The sequence below is a fragment of the Grampus griseus genome, assembly GCF_964374135.1.
Source record: "Grampus griseus genome assembly, chromosome: 3".
NCBI lineage: Eukaryota > Metazoa > Chordata > Mammalia > Artiodactyla > Delphinidae > Grampus > Grampus griseus.
The window spans coordinates 37,704,551-37,725,195 of record NC_139019.1 but is presented as its reverse complement, the minus strand read 5'-3'; positions in this window follow the sequence as shown (position 1 = coordinate 37,725,195).

The window sequence follows — 20,645 nt, the reverse complement described above, 5'->3', positions numbered from 1 at the left end:
TATGTTTTTTGCTTTTTTTCTCTTTGGCTGGGGATGTCTGACCATTCCAAACAAATATGGGTTTAATTAATAAGGAAGAAGGAAATACTTACTAGCCAGTTTATAGTTCTGTCATCTCATTTATTATATGAGAAAACTATCATAGAAAATTTAAGTAACTTTGGCAGACATTCCCAATTCCAGGAAACAGTAAAGCTGGAAATTAGTTCTACTGGCTAAAAAGTTGGTTCTCATTTCTATACCAGTATAAATAGGCAGAGTTTCATTTTGATGATCTTTTTTCCTTCCTCGTTACAGTTTTGCCACCTGTCTGGAACCCAATTTCTTTAAGACTTCCCTTCCTGTTCAAGTTAGAAATAGTTTTATTTAAAAATTATCTTTTTAGTACTTAAAGTTTTAAAGTGATTTTACATATTCCAATTTGTTTCTTCTGTTAATTTATGCATTAGGAAGGTAAAACGTGGCTATTCTCATTGTTTAGGTTAAGAAAATGGGATTATGATTTTAAATGACCTGTCCAAGGTCACACATTTGGATAATGTGGATTTAGGACTCAAACCCATACCCACATCTGGATAATGTGGATTTAGGACTCAAACCCATACCCTCTGATTCCTATGTTAATTACTTGTGTGATATACTATGTGGTCTTGAGGCAGTCTTTTCTCCTATGGTAGTTGTACTCAAAACTTAGTGAGGAGCTCTTTATATTGTCAAAAATTATGCATACTCCATATGATAGTAGTTGTACTTTTAGTGTAAATTGATTGTTAATATTTGAAATTGAATAATTAAAAACTTCCATATCTTCTTCAATATAAATATTTAAAAATATTTTCAAGGTAAAATATACATGTACTGAATAAAAAATAATAAATAATATTTAATAATTTTATAATTTTTGTGTGCCAGAGTCTACTCTTTTCTTTATTATTTATTAAATCTGCAAAAATTCACTTCAAAGGTTCAAATGTCTAAATTCCAAATAATGTGAGAGTTGGAGTTCAAATCTACATGATTGCAAAGCCTTTTAGCTTCATGTCCTTAACTATGTGTGAAATAACATATTTATTGAATATATATAAAGTGCTTAGCTCATAAATTTTGGAGCTCTTTGATGTATATTAGCAGCATCTCTAGTAGGGAAAAAAAAATTGGGTCTAAGGGGTTAGTGGATTAATGTTTTAATATTATTAATATTTTATTTTCAGGAAGTGATGCTTAACTCAACATAATGAAAGATTTACGTGCCTTTCCTCAAATGATGCTTAGCATAAAGGTGTGGGCTTTATGTATCAAAAGGAATATTTTTAGGTTAGGCAGATTTTTCCCAAAAAGCTTCTAAGGTCCTATACAAAAGGCAAATGATTCCATTTTTACTAGTTTTGCCATTAAAAGGAATGTTTTACAAGGATCTATCAGAAACCTAAGAACCCGAGAAAACAATTCCAAGGAGGAACCTGGGTTTAGAAAGGCAAACCAAGGAACTGAGATGAAGAATATGCCTTGACTTGCATTATTAAGTTAGAGTAATGTACTTTCCAAGATCTGGTTGTCTTTAATTTTAGGATTAACCTATATGGTATGAGTCTTAGATAATGCGCTTGAGTTCTAAAAACACGTAGGAAAATCAATGTCATTACTTTAAAGTTACACATCATTTCTCCAAGCAGCAACTGGGGGGTTTGCAGTTGTTAATTATGTTACAATTAGAGGAAAATGTGTCTTTGTGAAGTATATCTTCACTCCCTCAAATGTTTTTCTGTTTTCCAAATCTATGGAGAGACTACTTACAGTAGCTATCCTTTGTGAAACATTGTGTAAATAATTAATTCAAAAAAGCTATATCAATATGCCTGTATAAGTTCAGAACCTCAGAATGGAATGAGATCAGGTGAACAATACTGTTGTTATACAAGGAAATAGTGCCCATATCAGTTTACATAAGATTTGAACCTCTGTACACTTAAATTGAGCACAGTTTAACCATGAGGCATGCAAGCTGAAAAGATTATCAAGTGAACAGATCATAAGTAGAGACACAGAGAAATGAGCTCATTAAATTATACATGGATATATGTCTACTTAGTCACCAGTATCATATCAATACTAATTCACTTCTTGATTGAAAATGTTTCCTGTGTGTAAAGCCAAGACAATGAAACCATTAATGGGACAATTGATGCCAATGATATTGTAGACCTGAACTTTGTATTTATAAAGTTACATCAAAGTCTAAATAATCAGAGAGTTGAACTAAATGTAACCTTAGCAGAGGACTATAAGGAAGTGAAGCTAATCAAACATTTTTCCCCTGACCTACTTGTCCAGAAAGATCTCAGGAATATCTTCTCATATGTGTTAATAGGGAATGAAGACTAAATAGCATAGGCCTACATATGCTTGTGTGTTTAAAACACTGGCCACTCTAGTCTTTCTTTAGTTTCACGGCACCTGAAATGTGCAGTGCTTTTAAAATGTTACTGTTTCCTGGATATAAGAGTCATGTCTTGTACTCAGGCATTACTTTTTAAAAGCACCTATATCTTACACAAAACAGTCTGATAAAAAATATATAACTAGCCAAAGTCGTGTTGAATGAACCATGTGCTTCAAGCAGACCTCTTTGGCATGGGTAGTGAACCTGCAGAGCATGAACTCTGAGAGAGAAAATTCTTTATAGCTTAAGAGTAACCACTGTGGCTTACAATCACGCTGTCTTTAAAGTGGACAATAAGTGACTTATGTACACTCGCCCCACCTTCTAACCACTTTCCATACTTCCTTCTCAAACCACATCAGAACAAGTTTTGCTTTATTAGAAATTATTCTTAAAGGAAATGGCATGACAGTTGTCTAATTTTCCAGAGACTTAAGCCTGATTTCTTCCATATTGAACTATCATAAAAATTACCTTCTTTTGTTAGTTCAGTCTTACTGAACTAACTTCACTAACTTCACTTATTAAAAATAAAATCCCATAACAGTTTGCTGCTCCAGGATTTTCTTTTGGAAATTAACAATCCTATAAGATAACCTTAGAAGTAAAAATATCTTATTCTGTTAATATAAAGTATATTTTCACTATCTAATTCTAAAGGAAATTATAGTTATAGTCAAATATATTGCATAATAATTATATTGGTAATGCTGCTTACAGAACTGAAGAAGTTCAGGAAAATTTTCAGTGTTTGAGGACAATAAATTATATGTATGTAAAAAATAATGATTTTGGAGTAACAAATCTTGAGGATCCAAGATTTGACCATTTTTATATCTCAGTGGTTCTCAACTAGGGATGATTTTGTCACCCTTTCCCAGGGGACATTTGGGGACATCTGGAGAAATTTCATTTGTGAGATTTGGGAGAGTGCTTCTGGCATTTGGAGAGCAGAGGTCAGGAAGGCAGTTAAACATCCTACAATGCACAGGTCAGCCTTTCCCCTGATTCAAAGAATTATCAAGGTCAGAGTGTTAATAGTGCCAAAGCTGAGAAACCCTACCATCTGATTTGCTTTTTGTATTGCAACAACATGGTCCGTAAGTTATAATACTTAGAATGTTGTACTTCTGAGGTTCTGGAGAGCAATCCTTTCTCTAAATATGACTTCTAACTTCAGAGAAATTGTTCCACAAATTAATCTTCGGTAAGAGTTTTCTTGTACATATGTGGTTAGTAATTATATGAAGGAAAGAAAGAAAAACCAGAAAGTTAAAAGTAGATGTAAACATAGGGATCAACTAGAACTAATTTCTCATTTAATATAGAACGTAATAGAGATCCATAGAGTTTACATGACTTACTGTAGTAACACATTTAGTGTCAGGGCTGGGCGTCATAGTCTGTTGCCCTTCAGACTAAACTGAGATAAAAATTTTACCCATAATTTATAATATAAATTAATTTAATAGTATGTTCTATTGAAATAAATATATACCCAATAATCAGTTGAGAAAGGGAAGTAGAATTGGTTTCAAAATGGTTAAATTATTTCCAACATGTCTGGATGTTGATTTATATAAAAAGATGCCTTTTGAATAAGCCCACAGTTCAGAAATACCCAGTAAATATTCCCTAAAAACGATCTGAACCTGAAATGTTAAATATCACAAGCGTTGAAATGCTATTTCTATTTTAGAAAAAGCAATTATAGAAACCCAAAGACATTCTCACTCTTTTGATATCAACTTATAATTATTTAGGGTTTGATTATCTTCTGTGTGAAATGTAAAAGTCTCCTTGCTCTCCTGATCTGCTTTTTCTCATTTTGTTACTCTTAGCACCTGTCCCAGAGAGAGAGAAAGAGCAAGGAAAAGAGGTGAAGCTCCAGGCAGACAATGTTTTTACTTGTTAATAATAATCAGAAAGGGAGAAGAGGAACGGTAGAAATAAGTCTTTATTATCCTCCATGCATTTGGATGTGACTCACTGCAAAAGACAGAGAAAAAAGGGAACAATGCTTCACAAATCTTTTATTAAGGATAATGTTCAATTGTTAAATAAATTGGTCCATCATCTCTTTAGCTCATTAGTCATAAATAAAAACATACATTTACTGTGTTTTACAAGTTAAAATTAACTTCTGCTTTTCATCATTTATATTATTGTCACAATATCTTTGAAAGGTAATCAGACAGGTATTAATATCTCTTTTTGTACAGATAAAGAAACTGAAGTTCAGAGAGGTTATTTTTTTCAAGGTCACATGCCTGGAAAGTCATCAAACGGAGAATGAGGCTAGGGTCTTATGACTCCTCAACTAAACTGGGACTCTTTATAATGTTCTAATCAATCCATTTATTTAAAAAGGGGTTTTAGGTGAGAAATGAATCAATTTATGTATTTTTTGTAGAGCACATTTTTATAAAGAAAATTATTCTTGAAACTATAATAAAGGTATTCATATGTGCCTAACTTAATGAATCCTTAGAGATCAGAAAGATATTTTTGGAAAGTTCAGAACTTTTTGTTTTGGCTTGTTAGTGTATGTTTAATGTTTTATTTTGAAGTAGATTTGTAGTAAAGATTGCATAGGGGACCTTCCATACATATTTCAACCACTTCCATTCAAACATCTTTCTCCAACTTGTAAGGTCTTAGAGAACAGAATGTGTAAACAACGTTGTATTTGCTGGAGCATTTACCAGAGAGTGTGGCACACAACAGATTTGCAATATATATGAAGCAAACAGATTAAAGAATGAATGAGTGAATTTATTGGGAATCTTGACAAAGTAAAAATAATTATAGACTTTGGGTAGCATACAGGAGGACTGAAGTTCTGAGTGAGGAAGAATCACTGTCTTGAGCTGTCTTTAGGACTTGGTTGATTATTGTCCTGGGAATGAGTGTAAATGCAAAATTCATTTCAAGTGAATTTAATTTGTGATTTTAAATGAGGGTCTGCCCCTCCTCTTAATGATAGTACTCAAAGTCAAAATGCAATTGAGATCTAGACAAATAGATCAATAAAACATTGAAAAAAAAGTAACTAGTACAGTTTGGAGCAACCAATTTTTCCTGAACCACCTTTCTCCGTAAAAATCTAGGTAAATTCAGAGAAGCAAAATGTGCCCCCCAAACCTGCTTTTTATTAAAAGCTGGACTCAATTCATGAAAATACATGAATGACTTCATGGCATATATTCATGGCGACTAAGAATATTAGTATAGTCACCTTGAGGCTAAGAGGAACTTGAGTTGTTTCTCAAACTTTAAGGGTAGAAGTTGGAAATTGAGTAACCTCAGATAATGACACTTGGATGAAGGGTTTTTTGTCAGTGTTTCAGGGAACAGAACTGGACAGCAAAGGAAGATTGGTCTTCATCTTGAGGGCAAACCCCAACCGAAATCTAATTTTAGCAAAATAAAAGAGATGACAGAGCCAGTAGCTCATTTTCTCCAGGTGAGCATTCACCAGTAGGAGAAAATGGGCTTGCTTTTCATAAGAATATATGAAAAGCAAGCCTGTTTTCTCTACAATAATTTTTCACAAAGAACAATAGTTCCAAGAAAGGCCAACATTCTAACTAGTGCAAATAATAATTCTTACTCACTAAACCATTAAAAATGCAATAACCAACAAATAAGCTGAGAGTTTTGTTTTTTGTTATTATTATAAATACGTTCTGATTTTTAATTAAATGGCTATACTAGCTGTTCTCTAAGTCACAGTGGCACTTTCCTCCCCTTCCTTCTACTTGGAATACAGCTCTGTCTTGGAGGTTTGCGTTTTCTGTCAGGGTCTTATTCATCTTTGTATTTCTCACCCCAATCCACAAAGCCTGAACAGAGTAGGTATCCAATATATGTATGTTGAATACAGGAGTGACTGAAAGTATCAGAGTGCACAACGCAGGGCTAGGGGAATGGCTCAGGAATGTTTAAGATCATGTTTGAATACGATTTTTGCACTTTCAGAGATCAAATAGAATCACAGAAGATCTGAGTTTGGAGATTGTATAAGTCATTTGGTCCAGTCTTATCATTGTAGCTGTGAAAAATGAATCTCAGAGTGTTCGATCTAATTTAAGAGAGTTAAGTTAGTGGGAAAAATATTCCAGCACTGGTCTCTTTTTTTCCCAGTGTATTACTCTTTTCATTTAATCAAATCTCATTGAAATATTTACTTTATTATTTTAGCTATAGTGTCATATTTGTCTCCATGTTGAGGCAGAGAAAATTGAAGTTCGTGTACATAATGAAATGTAATAAGGTAAAGCAGTTATTCTCAAACTTAAGGTGCATTAAAATCACCAGAGAGCTTGTTCAAACACTGCTGGAACCCAGCTTTAGAGACTCTGATTTATAAGGTTTGGGGAGGAGCCCACATCTGCATTTCTATCATGTTCTCAAATCCTGCAGATGCATGGAGGAACAAGGGTTGGAGCAACCAGCCTAGAGTATTGTTCTGTGTTGGAGAAGAGGGGAGGGAGAGATACCACCTTCTAGGAGGAAAAGGAAGTTTGTGTGACATTTCTTGTTTCTCTCTTTTTAACCCCTTAAGACCCTCTGGAGGTGGAGTGACTTATCTAATGGGTCACTGTGAGAAGGCTGGTTCCATAGGCCTTTTCCTCTTAACGCTGCTGGGACGCAGGGTATGTGGGCATTCTAGTGCTGTTGTAGGAGCTCTGCCCCTTCTGGGGTAGATCCCCTTCTAGCACTGACAGGACTGAGTGGGAACGTCAGCTTTGTTCACATATTAACAAGTCATATTGACCAAAATAAGTAGAACACATCCTCCTGCTTCACCTCTTAAGAATAAGGATGATGCTTTGATCTCTTGACTCTTGGTTTTATTTCTTAATAAAACAGAATTAAGAAGGGAAAAGGAGTTTAATTTATTTGGGGGTCTCCTCAGGTGATCTCTACCCTTTGATGCAGAGGAATTTGTTATAAATTGCTGAAGTACTTCAGGTTATTACATTCATTTATTCATTTATATAGTCTCTAAAAATTTTTAAGTAACTTGATGAGTATCATAACAGCTATTTCTAGATATTTAAGCATGCCCCCCAAATTCTTGACTTTCAATTTTATATTTTATTATGTATTTTATATATTATATATAAATATACATTTAATTATATAAATTATAAATATATTATTTATTTTATATTATATAATTATTAATTTTCTATTCTATTCTATTCTATTATCTGAGGTCATATTGTCTGAAATACTTGGGCTGTCTTTCCAGAATAAATCAGTGTAATCTGCAGCCCAACTCTTACTTGCTAGGTTAAAAGAAAGTTATGAATATTTCATGTTATTTGGTGTAAGTGAAACCTGGAATATGGTACATTTTTTTCTGTATCCTGTAATGCAAAGGATCTGCAAGGATTTATATTAAGAAGGTTTTTTTTGGCCGAGTTTACATTTTATTATTAATATTCAAAAATAAATGAAGCAAAAGCATGAGTGAATTCTTATGGTGAAAAAGTACACCAAAAAGAAAGCATTGCTCTTTCTGAATCCATTCTCCTTTTCAGAGGTAAAAACTGTTTGGTGTGAATCTTTCCAAATTTTTTATTATGCATTTAAATGTATAATTTTATTTTGTGTTTTTATTTTAAATAATGATATACTATTTTGTTACTGGATTTAAAAAATTGTTTATTTAAAACATATATATGTAATACAAAATAGTACACTTAAATGGTAAGTTATGAAGCATAATAAAACAAAATTCACATCTGAAGAATTAGAAGATTATTAGTGCCACTGAAGCTACTTGTATATACTGCTTTTATCTTCCTGCTAGTTTTGCCCCGGTTTGCTACTATCCTGAATTTTGTGTTCTTTTTTCTCCTGAGTTTAAAAATTATTTTACCACATATGTGCATATCCCTAAACAATATGTTGTTTAGATGAGATGTGAACTTGCAAAAGTGGTGTCATAGCAGAAGACTTCTGCAGAGTCATTCTTTATACTCAACATTGTGTTTCTGTGATTTGCTCATATTGTTGATGTAGCTGTGTTTCATTATTTTTACTGATCTATCAATCTGTTGAGAGTTATGCAATATATTTATGAATCCTTCTGTTGAACAATATGTAGGTTGTTAATAGTTTTTATTTACAATGAATTCTGCCACCATGAATATTCATGTATGTCTCTGATTCACATGTGAATGAATGGATTTGAGGATACATAATTAGGAGTGCAATTTCTGAATTGTGGGGCATCTACATTTTCATGTTTACAAAATAATGCTGAGTTGTTTCCTGAAGCAAGTATAGCAGTTTACATCCTGTGAATATTGAATAAAAGTTCCCAGTGCTCCACATCCTTGTCAACCCTTGGTCTTGATATCCATCATCGGATGAATGGATAAAGAAGACGTGGCACATATATACAATGGAATATTACTCAGCCATAAAAAGAAACGAAATTGAGTTATTTGTAGTGAGGTGGATGGACCTAGAGTCTGTCATGCAGAGTGAAGTAAGTCAGACAGAGAAAAACAAATACTGTATGCTAACACATGTATATGGAATCTAAGAAAAAAAAAAAAAGGTCATGAAGAACCTAGGGGCAGGACAGGAATAAAGTTGCAGACGTAGAGAATGGACTTGAGGACACGGGGAGGGGGAAGGGTAAGCTGTGACAAAGTGAGAGAGTGGCATGGACATATATACACTACCAAACGTAAAATAGCTAGCTAGTGGGAAGCAGCTGCATAGCACAGGGAGATCAGCTCCGTGCTTTGTGACCACCTGGAGGGGTGGAATACGGAGGGTGGGAGGGAGACGCAAGAGCGAGGAGATATGGGGATATATGTATATGTATAGCTGATTCACTTTGTTATAAAGCAGAAACTAACACACCATTGTAAAGCAATTATACTCCAATAAAGATGTTAAAAAAAATTTAAAAACAAAAAAAAACACTTGGTCTTCAATAACTGTTCTGTTGCAAATGAAATTTCTAAGCTCATTGTTCTATTATTTTCTCTTTCTGAGACCCCCAACCACCTCTCTTATTTGCTGTGGCTTTCTAGTAAGTTTTGATACATGGTAAAGCAATTTCACCTGCCTTATGTTTCTTTTTCAAGGCATCCTGGGCTATACTTGTGTTTTTGCTCTTTTACATACAATTGAGAATCAGCTTGTAAAGTTCCCCAAATATCCATTTTGGAATTTTTTAGAAATTATTTTGAATCTGAAGATCAATTAAGGGAGAATTAGTATCTTTAAATACTTGAACTTTCCATCTATTAACATGCTGTGTCTGTCTGTGCAATATAATGTTTTCTCTGATTTCTCTTGCACAAACTAGATTTTAAGAAGCAAAATACCAAAATCTGTATACAAGCAAAGACCATTCTCTTACTACTTTACTTCCCCAAATTCTTTTTACCTTTTGCTACAAATGATGAATCCAGCTGTCATTATGACAAATATGATGATGAGATAACACCTGAATGGGTATCAGTGCCATATTATCCATGGAACAGAAAACAGCTTGTCCTCAAGCTGTAAAGAAGTTATTAATCACAGCAGTAGTAGAACAGAGGTAGTCAGCTAGGAAAAGAAAGAACAGATCTGAGGCCTTGGAAGGAATCATGGTGTTCCGCTTGTCCTCAGATAGCCCAGAGAAATAAGATTGAGAGAGCAAAATATCTGAAGAAATGACAAAATCTAATTTAAGACAGGGAGCAACCTAGTTGTGAAAAGATGGCAACTTGCTTTTATGGAAATGAGAACTACTTATTGTTACTTTGAATATGAAAAGTGAGAATTTGGAGGTCAGAATTATGCAGGTGATTAGACTACATCAACATCACACTTTAATTTCCTGACACACTTTAAGATCCCTGGCTACCAACCAGGATATGCTTGTCCTAAAAGTACATTAGCTTCCAGATGAACCAGTGGATAATATGTCAGTGACTATCAAAGTATTTCTCCTTTCTTTTCACTTTTGCAACACTGACTAGGTCTCACCTACTTTATACATTTTATATAACTTTGAGATTTTTATTCACTTAAAAATACAAAAAAGTAAAATATATTTGCTAAATAGTTGCAATTATTTATTTTCAGTTTTAAAGACTCAGAAGCTGAAGACTTCCTATTTTTCTCTTTATCAAGTCTCAAACAAGGATTATTGAGCATTCGGCTCCCTTTGAGTGCCATTCAGAAAGACCACTTCTACATTACCTGCTCTGGCCCCTGAATATTATGATTTCCTTCTCAAACTATAATTTTTATGTGCATAAAATGTGACTGCTAAAAAACAAACAAAAAACCCCCCAACAACAATATGGCACTGGCCCTTCATCTTGTATTGATTATATGGCTAGCCTGTATTTTACTGATGAGTTTCGTATGACATTTTACCACCTTATTTCTCTTTGCTTCATTACTTGATGTTTGGCTTGATCGTTTTGTTTAAGGTCAGTCACACCATGTTGAAATTTCTGTTATTAAATTCTGGAAGGCACAAATAGTCCATTATCTTTGATTTGAAATGGGAATTACAGGGCAGAGAAAATAGTCTACCTTGGCTTCAGGAACATAGTATAAAAAAAGTACTAAAGTATTATTTCAAAAATAGGTGACATATCTAAAACATAAAGCAAACCTTATCTCCAGTGTGTTTTCCAGTGGCATTAATGAATAACAATACCTAGAACTTAGCAATGCTTAGTTACAACAGTAACAATGCTGAAAATAGCATAAGTTTGCTTTCGCACACATTATTTCCCCATGATGAAAGTCAGCAAAGATATTCTTCTTTGTAACTATTTAAAAAAAGGGTAAAATGTTAAGCAAGAAAAAGAAAAGCCACCCAATATGCACTAACAGCTGTCTTCTTTCCCTAAACATGTAGCTATAATAAGCACTTACGATCATACAGCATATGCTATTTGGCTTGCTTATGAGCATCATTTTTAAAAGAATTAACCAACTCAGTTTGGGATTGACATATATACACTACTATGTATAAAATAGATAACTAATGAGAGCCCACTGTAAAGCACAGGGAACTCAATGCTCTGTGGTGACGTAAATGGGAAGGAAATCCAAAAAAGAGGGGATATATGTATACACATAGCTGATTCACTTTGCTGTGCAGCAGAAACCAACAGGACATTGTAAAGCAACTATACTCCAATGAAAATTAATAAAAAAGTAAACTAAAGAATAAGATAGTGACAGTTGTTTTGAGAAAATTGAGGAAGAACTAAGAGTTCTTGATCTATACTTTCGTAATGAATAGATGATTCAACTTAGTTTGAGGAGAAGGGGAATGGACCTAGTATTTGTTAAATATTAAATATCTGTCAGGAATTATGCTAGATAGTAGGGAAAGAAATATTGTTTTGTGTCAAATGTGATATAAATATGGTCACTCTTAAAGACAATTTGGAGAAGGGAAGAAGCCTGAGAGATCTGCAGAGTCTGAAAGGAAAGAGGCATAATGAAAGAGACGTTGAAAGAGAGGTAGACAAGTGACATGTGGAGAGAAGAAAGTCTGGGGAAAAGAGTACAAATATGCACAAGGCAAGGATAAAGGTTCATCATGTTGTCCCTGAGAAATATGGGAACATTTGTTTAGCTGGAGCATGGGGTCATGTAGGAGGGCAGTTGGAGACAGAGTAGAAAGATGTTTAGGGACAGGATCCAGAAAAAAATTGTTATCCAGGCTCTGAAATTTGAATGTAATTCAGTCCGCCAAAAGAGAAGAATGATTGTTTTGTTTATTCACTTGTTTTTCTATTGAAAGTTTCTGATCCACAGAAGGAAAAACTAATCAGCAACATTTGCTACTGGCCCTTTGGTGTTCCTTTCCAGTTTACTGGCTCTCTGGAAATTCCCCACGGTGGATACTTTTCAGACCCGAAGCAACGTGCTAAACTCATTCCTGGCTTTTAGGAGACTGCCTTTGATTGACTAGATTTGAGACATTGACCCATCTAGCTAACGTTCTTTCTAAGGAATATTCCCTAATTTTTATCCCTTTCTGCCCAGTTACCATACTCCCAAACTATGCATCTGGAGGCCATCAATGAAACTTTCTGTAAAGAAAACTAAAGAAAAAGGGAATGGAGAAAAAATTCTACAGATATCTAGATATGAAGCCTTTTCTGTACTTAGAATTATTTCCTCACCTTTGCATTTTCTTAACAGAAATTTTGCAAATTAAAGATATTTGTCTGTCTTAGTTCATTGTTAGATCATATCACACATACTTTACTTCAGTTTCTTTAGGGTAATTCCTATTTTACTAGATTGCTGTTACCCTATCGAGGATTTAAATTAGTAGGGAATTGATGCAAATGTATTGTTGAAATGTTTCTCATCTTATCTCTTATTCAATGACTATGACCTACCCTAGAGTATCCCCTTTGTAAGATATGACAAATATTATCTGTAAATGCAGGAGCTTAATAAGAAGGCCTTATAGGAAATAACTAGTTGGCCCAAATTCTAATTTTTCAGTGGATTTTATTAACTACAAATTTTTCAGTCACAAATACTCACTCACATAAATGTGTCCTTACACACCTTCCTATGAAGGTATATTTTAGTTATTATTTTGGACCATAGCAACTCTTCTGAGTTATAGCCAAGTGAGTACATTGCAAGAAATAAGTGAGAAAAGAGAAACAGGGAAGGAGAAAGGCAGAAAGAGAAGACAGGAGGGATTAAGAGAATGTTAACCAGGGAAAATGACAGCAAGATACTTGACAAACAGAAGAGACAGAGGTGGAGGGGAGTGATAAAGGCAGAGTAAGTGTGGGGATGAGGGTGGAAAGGATGGGCATAGCATTTCTGGATGTAGGTAAGTCATAGATTCTGGAATAATTGCTTTCTTATTACATCCTGCTCTCCTTGTGGGACATGCCAATGTTCATGCTTTGTTGCTTGGCTTCCTGTATTTTTCTAAATTTTATTGCTAGAGCCACTTAATGTTCACCTATAGCATGAACCCCAATTTGTATTCTGAGATTGTTATTCTGGCTTTATGAAAATTCCTCAGTTGATCAGTTTTTAAAAGCAATGCCTGGAAATTTAATGTCTGTTGTTTCGTTTTGTTTTTAACAGAACAGTGTAAAGACATCTTATACATGATTTGCGTATTTTATGCTAATGGTTTAAAAATAATCTGCATTCAAATGTGACTTCCAAATTTTAAAAACTTACAGATTATAAGAAATAAATTATTTTTTATGATGTATGTTTTAATAAAATTTTGTAGTTTAATATGAGGGACCATAGAGTCATAGGCCAGCCACTAGAATCATGGATACACGTAAGTGACATAATTGTTGATAGACACTCCAGTCTAATGGTTAACAACTCAAATTCTGGAATCAGATTACTTGTGTGCAAATCTGGCATTTAATGCATTCTAGCAATGAAAACTTCATGAATAATATTACCTCTCTGATCCTTATTTACTCATGTGTTGAAAAGGAATAATAACAGTACCTACTTCAAAGATTTGAGATTTTGAATACCTGAGACCTAAGGTGAAACTAACCTTATTTTCTTTTGGCACATTTATGTATGTGGTTCTTCCTGTCTGCCCACTGTTCCCCTAGCTCTTTTCATGACTCTATCCCTTATTTTATTCAGGTCTCATCACTGATCTCTCATTCTGAAAGAGTATCCACCCTCTTCCCTTGTACTCTCCTCCTTTTTTCTATTTATTTTCCTTCTGCACCTAAATTATAATAACTTATATTTGACTGCCTCTTCCACTGCAGATCATCTCTCTGTTTATCACTGTATCCTTGGCACATGGAAGATGTTCCAACAAATATTTATTAAATGAACAAATGAATTGTTAAAATACCTATGAAACACTCAGCAAAGGAAACTACCATTAACTTTAACCATTAAAGTTAAGTGCTAACATGATAAATATGAATTCTTGCATTCTGTTTGTGTTAAAAATGTATATTAGGTAAATTTCAGTTTGACTTTGAGATTATGAAGTACATAATAAGTACTGGTTAGTATCATTCTTAAATTATACTTTTGATGTTTAATCAGCTTATTGGTATTTGAAGACATTAAGAAACAAGGACTAACTGATTTTTCTGAGGTTTTATAACTCTAGGATGTATATTTTTGTTAAAAATGAACAACTGAAACATATTTTCATCTGAGAGATATACATAATTATATATGGAAATATGAAAAATAGATTTCCAATATTTGAAGACTGTGATTAAAAATATGAATCAGAAAGAGTGAATAGTTTTTCTATAAGTTAAGATTCAATTTTTTTAAAGTTTATTTTTAACAACTTTATTGGAGTATAATTGCTTTACAATGGTGTGTTACTTTCTGCTCTATAAAAAACTGAATCAGCTATATGTATACATATATCCCCATATCTCCTCCCTCTTGCATTTCCCTCCCACCCTCCCTATCCCACCCCTCTAAGTGGACACAAAGCACCAAGCTGATCTCCCTGTGCTATGTGGCTGCTTCCCACTAGCTATCTGTTTTACATTTTGTGGTGTATATATGTCCATGCCACTCTCACTTCGTCCCAGCTTACCCTTCCCCCACCCCGTGTCCTCAAGTCCATTCTCTAAATCTGCGTCTTTATTCCTGTCCTGACCCTAGGTTCTTCAGAACCATTTTTTTAAACATTTTTATTGGAGTATAATTGCTTTACAATGGTGTGTTAGCTTCTGCTTTATAACAAAATGAATCAGTTATACATATACATATATCCCCATGTCTCTTCCCTCTTGCACCTCCCTCCTTCCCACCCTCCCTATCCACCCTTCTAGCTGGTCACAAAGCACCGAGCTGATCTCCCTGTGCTATGCGACTGCTTCCCACTAGCTATCTGTCTTACATTTGGTAGTGTGTATATGTCTATGCCACTCTCTCACTTTGTCCCAGCTTACCCTTCCCCGTCCCCATCTCCTCAAGTCCATTGTCTAGTAGGTCTGCGTCTTTATTCCCGTCTTGCCCCTAGGTTCTTCATGTCCTTTTTTTTAGATTCCATATATATGTGATAGCATATGGTATTTGTTTTTCTCTGTCTGACTTACTTCACTCTGTATGATAGACTCTAGGTCCATCCACCTCACTACAAATAACTCAATTTCGTTTCTTTTTATGGCTGAGTAATATTCCATTGTATATATGTGCCACATCTTCTTTATCCATTCATCCGACGATGGGCACTTCAGTTGTTTCCATGTCCTGGCTATTGTAAATAGAGCTGCAATGAACATTGTGGTATATGACTCTTTTTGAATTATGGTTTTCTCAGGTTATATGGCCAGCAGTGGGATTGCTGGGTCGTATGGTAGTTCTATTTGTAGTTTTTTAAGGAACCTCCATACTGTTCTCCATAGTGGTTGTATCAATTTACATACCCACCAACAGTGTATGAGGGTTCCCTTTTCTCCACACCCTTTCAAGCATTTGTTTTTTGTAGATTTTTTGATGATGACCATTCTGACTGGTGTGAGGTGATACCTCATTGTAGTTTTGATTTGCATTTCTCTAATGATTAATGATGTTGAGCATTCTTTCATGTGTTTGTTGGCAATCTAGCTTCTTTGGAGAAATGTCTATTTAGGTCTTCTGCCCATTGTTGGATTGGGTTGTTTGTTTTTCTGATATTGAGCTGCATGAGCTGCTTGTATATTTTGGAGATTAATCCTTTGTTGGTTGCTTCATTTGCAAATATTTTCTCCCATTCTGAGGGTTGTCTTTTCGTCTTGTTTATGGTTTCCTTTGCCGTGCAAAAGCTTTCAAGTTTCATTAGGTTCCATTTGTTTATTTTTGTTTTTATTTCCATTTCTCTAGGAGCTGGGTCAAAAAGAATCTTGCTGTGATTTATGTCATAGACTGTTCTGCCTCTGTGTTCCTCTAAGAGTTTTTAGTGTCTTGTCTTACATTAAGGTCTTGAATCCATTTTGAGTTTATTTGTGTTTATGCTGTTAAGAAGTGTTCTAACTTCATTCTTTTACATGTAGCTGTCCAGTTTTCCCAGCATCACTTATTGGAGAGTCTGTCTTATCTCCATTGTGTATTCTTGCCTCCTTTATCAAAGATAAGATGACCATATGTGTGTGGGTTTATCTCTGGGCTTTCTATCCTGTTCCATTGATCTCTATTTCTGCTTCTGTGCCAGTACCATACTGCCTTGATTACTGTAGCTTTGTAGTATAGTCTGAAGTCCAAGAACCTGATTCCTCCAGCTCTGTTTTTCATTCTCAAGATTGCTTTGGCTATTTGGGGTCTTTTGTGTTTCCATACAAATTGTGCAATTTTTTGTTCTAGTTCTGAGAAAAATGCCATTGGAAGTTTGATAGGGATTGCATTGAATGTGTAGATTGCTTTGGGCACTATAATCATTTTCACAACGTTGATTATTCCAATCCAAGAATATGGTACATCTCTCCATCTCTTTGTATCATCTTTAATTTCTTTCATCAGTGTCTTATAGTGTTCTGCATACAGGTCTTTTCTCTCTCTAGGTAGGTTTACCCCTAGGTATTTTATTCTTTTTGTTGCAGTGGTAAATGGGGGTGTTTCTTTAATTTCTCTTTCAGATTTTTCATCATTAGTGTATAGGAATGCCAGAGATTTCTGTGCATTAATTTTGTATCCTGCTACTTTACCAAATTCATTGATTAGCTCTAGTAGTTTTCTGGTAGCATCTTTAGGATTCTGCATGTATAGTATCATGTCATCTGCAGTGACAGCTTTACTTCTTCTTTTCCGATTTGGATTGCTTTTATTTCTTTTTCTTCTCTGATTGCTGTGGCTAAAACTTCCAAAACTAATAGAGTGGAGCATGGGCAACCTTGTCTTGTTCCCGATCTTAGTGGAAATGATTTCAGGTTTTCACCTTTGAGAATGATGCTGGCTGTGGGTTTGTCATATATGGCCTTTATTATGTTGAGACAGGTTCCCTCTGCCTACTTTCTGGAGAGTTTTTATCATACATGGTTGTTGAATTTTGTCAAAAGCTTTTCTTCATGTATTGAGATTATGGTTTTTATCCTTCTGTTTGTTAATATGGTGTATCACATTGATTGATTTGCATATATTGAAGAATCCTTGCATTCCTTGGTAAAAACCCCACTTGATCATGGTGTATGATCCTTTTAATGTTCTGTTGGATTCTGTTTGCTTGTATTTTGTTGAGGATTTTTGCAGCTATGTTCATCAGTGATATTGGCCTGTAGTTTTCTTTTTTTGTGACATCTTTGTCTGTTTTTGTTATCAGAGTGATGGTTGCCTTGTAGAATGAGTTTGGGAGTGTTCCTCCCTCTGCTATATTTTGGAAAAATTTGAGAAGGATACATGTTAGCGCCTCTCTAAATGTTTCATAGAATTCACCTGTGAAACCATCTGGTCTTAGCCTTTTGTTTGTTGGAAGAATTTTAATCACAGTTTTAATTTCAGTACTTGTGATTGCTCTGTTCATATTTTCTATTTCTTCCTGGTTCAGTCCTGTAAGGTTGTACTTTTCTAAGAATTTGTCCATTTATTCCAGGTTGTCCATTTTATTGGCATATTGTTGCTTGTAATAATCTCTCTTGATCCTTTGTATTTCTGCAGTGTCAGTTGTTACTTCTTTTTCATTTCTAATTCTATTGATTTGAGTCTTTTCCCTTTTTTTCTTGATAAGTCTGGCTAATGCTTTATCAGTTTTGTTTATCTTCTCAAAGAACCAGCTTTTAGTTTTATTGATCTTTGCTATCGTTTCCTTCATTTCTTTTTCATTTATTTCTGATCTGATCTTTTTGATTTCTTTCCTTCTGCTAACTTTGGATTTTTTTATTCTTCTTTCTCTAATTGCTTTAGGTGCATGGTTAGGTTGTTTATTTGAGATGTTTCTTTTTCTTGAGATAGGATAGTATTGCTATAAACCTCCCTCTTAGAACTGTTTTCGCTGCATCCCATAGGTTTTGGGTTGTTGTGTTTTCATTGTTTGTTTCTAGGTACTTTTTAATTTCCTCTTTGATTTCTTCAGTGATCTCTTGGTTGTTTAGTAGTGTATTGTTTGGCCTCCATGTGTTTGTATTTTTTACAGATTTTTCCTGTAATTGATATCTAGTCTCATAGCATTGTGGTCAGAAAAGATACTTGATATAATTTCAATTTTCTCAAATTTACCAAGCCTTGATTTGTGACCCAAGATATGATCTGTCCGGGCTTCCCTGGTGGCACAGTGGTTGAGAATCTGCCTGCCAATGCATGGGTCACGGGTTCAAGTCCTGGTCTGGGAAGATCCCACATGCTGCGGAGCAACTAGGCCTGTGAGCCACAATTACTGAGCCTGCGCGTCTGGAGCCTGTGCTCCGCAACAAGAGAGGCCGCGACAGTGAAAGGCCTGCACACCGCGATGAAGAGTGGCCCCTGCTCGCTGCAACTAGAGAAAGCCCTCAGGCAGAAACGAAAACCCAACACAGCCAAAAATAAATTAATTAATTAACTAAAAAATTAAAAAAAAAAAGATATGGTCTGTCCTGGAGAATGTTCCATGAGGACTTGAGAAGAAAATGTATTCTGTTGTTTTGAATAGAATGTCCTATAAATATCAATGAAGTCCATCCTGTTTAATGTATCATTTAAAGCTTGTGTTTCCTTATTTATTTTCATTTTGCATGATCTATCCATTGGTGAAAGTGGGGTGTTAAAGTCCCCTACTATGATTGTCTTACTGTTGATTTCCCCTTTTATGGTTGTTAGCATTTACCTCATGTATTGAGGTGCTCCTATGTTGAGTGCATAAATATTTACAATTGTTATATCTTCTTGGCTTGATCCCTTCCTTGATCATTACGTAGTGTCCTTCTTTGTCTCTTCTAATAGTCTTTATTTTAAAGTCTATTTTGTCTGATATAAGAATTGCTACTCCAGCTTTCTTTTGATTTCCATTTGCATAGAATATCTTTTTCCATCCCCTCACTTTCAGTCTGTATGTGTCCCTAGGTCTGAAGTGGGTCTCTTGTAGACAGCATATATATGGGTCTTGTTTTTGTATCCATTCATCCAGTCTGTGTCTTTTGGTTGGAGCATTTAATTCATTTACATTTAAGGTAGTTATCAATATGTATGTTCCTATGACCATTTTCTTAATTGTTTTGGCTTTGTCTTTGTAGGTCTTTTCCTTCTCTTGTGTTTCCTGCCTAGAGAAGTTCCTTTAGCATTTGGTGTAAAGGTGGTTTGGTGGTGCTGAATTCTCTTAGCTTTTGTCTGTCTATAAAGCTCTTGATTTCTCCATTGAATCTGAATGAGATCCTTGCTGGGTAGAGTAATCTTGGTTGTAGGTTTTTCCCTTTCATCAGTTTAAATATGTCCTGCCACTCCCTTCTGTCTTGCAGAGTTTGTGCTGAAAGATCAGCTGTTAACCTTATGGGGATTCCCTTGTATGTTATTTGTTGCTGTTCCCTTGCTTCTTTTAATATTTTTTCTTTGTATTTAATTTTTGATAGTTTGGTTAATGTGCATCTTGGCGTGTTTCTCGTTGGATTTATCCTGTATGGGACTCTCTGCGCTTCCTAGACTTGACTGACTATTTACTTTCCCATGTTAGTTTTCAAGTATAATCTCTTCAAATATTTTTTGAGACCGTTTCTTTTTCCCTTCTTCTTCAGGGACCCCTATAATTCGAATGTTGGTGCATATAACATTGTCACAGAGGTCTCTGAGACTCTCCTCAATTCTTTGTATTCTTTTTTCTTTATTGTACTCTGTGGCAGTTATTTCCACTATTTTATCTTCCTGGTTACCTATCCATTCTTCTGCCTCAGTTATTCTGCTATTGATTCCTTCTAGAGAATTTTTAATTTCATTTATTGTGTTATTCATCATTGTTTGTTTGCTCTTTAGTTCTTCCAGGTCCTTGTTAAACATTTCTTGTATTTTCTCCCTTCTGTTTCTGAGATTTTGGATCATAATTTCTCTGAATTCTTTTTCAGGTAGACTGTCTATTTCCTCTTCATTTATTTGCTCTGGTGGGTTTTTACCTTGCTCCTTCATGTGCTGCATATTTCTCTGTCTTCTCATTTTGTTTAATTTACTGTGTTTGGGGTCCCCTTTCACAGACTACAGGTTCATAGTTCCTGTTGTTTTTAGTGTCTGCCCCCAGTAGCTAAGGTTGGTTCAGTGGGTTGTGTAGGCTTCCTGGTGGAGGGGA